Source organism: Carassius auratus, chromosome 7 (genome assembly GCF_003368295.1).
Source record: "Carassius auratus strain Wakin chromosome 7, ASM336829v1, whole genome shotgun sequence".
Taxonomy (NCBI): domain Eukaryota; kingdom Metazoa; phylum Chordata; class Actinopteri; order Cypriniformes; family Cyprinidae; genus Carassius; species Carassius auratus.
This window is the reverse complement of record NC_039249.1, coordinates 31,560,913-31,563,667: the sequence shown is the minus strand read 5'-3', so window position 1 is coordinate 31,563,667 and position 2,755 is coordinate 31,560,913.

Below are 2,755 nucleotides of genomic sequence, written 5' to 3'. Positions count from 1 at the left end.
ATTTCTATAAAACTATCGGCCAAATTGATTCAGAAATATTTTATGCTCTGGTTAAACTCAGAAAGGTAAAAACGTAATTATAGATCATTTATTTACAAAATGCAAACTGCAAAAAAATAAATAAAATACAGGATGCCATATGTTTTACATTTACTCAGTTATTGTGAGATTTACAGTGAGAGACAATTTCGTTCTTTTGCTTACATATATGACCTCTGGAATGAGATTGTGTCCCGTAGACTGACAGCCAGAAAGCGTGACACAGCGTCACCTACTGGATAGCTTCGTTGCAAGTGCATGTTCCTGGATCAACATCCTTGCAGATCCTAGAACAACATTCCAATCAACCAATCAGAAATGAGGGATAACTTTTCGGGAAATGTCAGTTTTAGGCTTACAATAGAAAACTCTCCTTTGTTAATGCATTTAGGAATAACTTATGGGTAAGGGTAGGTTTATAGGGATTGGGTTAAGTCTATATTTTTGGACAATAATGTTGATCCAGGTACATGTCTTAGTTGGCAAAATCACGACGACCAGTGCATCTCAAAGCATTTGAATAATTCATTTCAAAATACTTAGAATTTGAGTAGTGGTGCTTCATCTTCACACGCTTAACTTGAAAATTACCTGATAAAAGCAGTTCCAGTTTTGTTGAAATTGTAATATGATATTCAACTTTTTATTAAAACTATTTTAATAGGAATGTGCAAAAAACAAATAATCTTCCAAACCATGCTTTTGTTTTACCCTTTGTTAAATCTATAACAATAGCTATTTCTATTTAAGCCGGATGGATTTCACTGGAAATTGCATACGTACATAATTTGCCTGCATGGCAGTACCATGAAGAAGAAAGTCTCTGTTTACAGAAACCCAAAATTGTTTACAGTAATTTTTGGTGCAACTTCTTGATTTTATCAAATTTTTTATAAATCATAATTTTGAAATAGAAAATACAAATGTAATTTGGGATTTAATTAATCTGTAAAGAAAAATGATCATTATTAAATTATTATTATTATTGGGTTAGCTAGGTATAACATCCATACATTTAAATTTTTTCTAAATGCAAACTTTTTTTTATTATTATTCAAACTTGACATGAAAATGTACATTGGATCTATTGAGTTCTCTAAAACCTTAAAAGCACTAAGAAAAATTTTTTTTAAAGACTTGTCACTTTTTTTGTAGTAGTAGTAGTGGTGGTGGTGGTGATCTCTGCTTCTGTGGTCAAAATAACATTGCTGCAGTACAGAGTGCTCTGTATATTTTTTTAAACCATATTCATTTCTGGATATTTTAATGACACCAGCTTAATACAAAGAATGTAGAATTAATATTAACTTTGAAGAAGTACAAGAAACTAATTCTGAACAAAGCTAATGAAAACAAAAACGTAGCACCTGATTCACATGAAATCTTCCTTTTAAATTTAGCATAAGTGTGCTTTTAACTGAATCTTAATATACTTGTAAAACTTGTACACTCAAATCTGTCACAGTCTGCATTCTTGAGACTCCTGTACATGTCTGTCTTGAGTTGGCTCCTACCTCTAAAAAGCTTAGTCTGTTTGAACTGTCTTGTGTTTTAGACAGCTGTATTAAAGGACTGCAGTGAATGTCAGATATAAGAGCATAATAGACTGTGTGCTGAGAGCAGTAGAGTGTCTAGAGCTGTCAAATTAGAGTGCTTTCTAACATCCGTCAGTCCAAACAAATGAAGGCTCTTTATTCAAACACACACGGAAGTAGAGCAGCTAGACCTGCCTAAAGAACATCTAGACACACACAGACCCACACATTCATATAATATTGGAGAAAACTCGTTTGTTTACATGAAATGTCAAAAAAAAAAATCACACGAGTAGTTTCATATTGTGTTAATAATGGAACATCCTGTTTTGGTTATGATAACACACAGAGATAACACCCATTGTAATTTTACTTTTTTTTTTTTTTTTTACTGTAATGATGATTATAAATGAGATGAATATCATGTAAGTTATTTAAAAATAAAGACTGCTTATTTTGTGCAGCAGTGATACTTATTAATAATAATTCCTGTCCTAGCTGAAGTGTTGTAAAATACCACATTTATTTTACATAGCTAACACAAAACCTAGTGGTTTAACACAATTCATTGCTATAGCATGAAATAAAATTGGCTATATTATCTAAATACCTTAGTTTTGTTAAATGTTGTTTAGTATTTATTTCCATGTTTGTTTGTTAGTTTCCGAAGCTGTGCTATCAGGTTTTCCACAGCGAGTCAAATGATAGTTTTGCTTTTTCCATCAGTGCCTCATTTATTCAAATCAATTCTCTGAAAGGAACTTATCATCTTTTTTATCTCTTTGTCGAGAAATAAAATGTTATTTAGAATTGCATGGTTCAAATCTTCTCTTTTTATCTTTTCCTAGAATTTTTGTTTCAGCATTTCATGGGGGAAAAAAAGTATGATAAAAGTATGATAATAATACCATAGTACTTTTAAGTTTAAGAAAAGTGGCAGTAAGTTACACTTAACCTAGAAACACTAGTGCTGAGGATTTGGTCATATCATATTGTTTAATTACTTCATGTCAGTTAGTCAGTCAACACTTTTGTGCTGGCCATTACGATTTTTCCATTAGTATGCAGATGTGTACAGTACGCGTGTTTACTGTATTGTGATGACAAGGCTTGTCATTGTGTTCCGTTACCATGACTGAAGCCACAAAATTTGAGTTCAGCTCTTCATTCCTCAGTGTGTG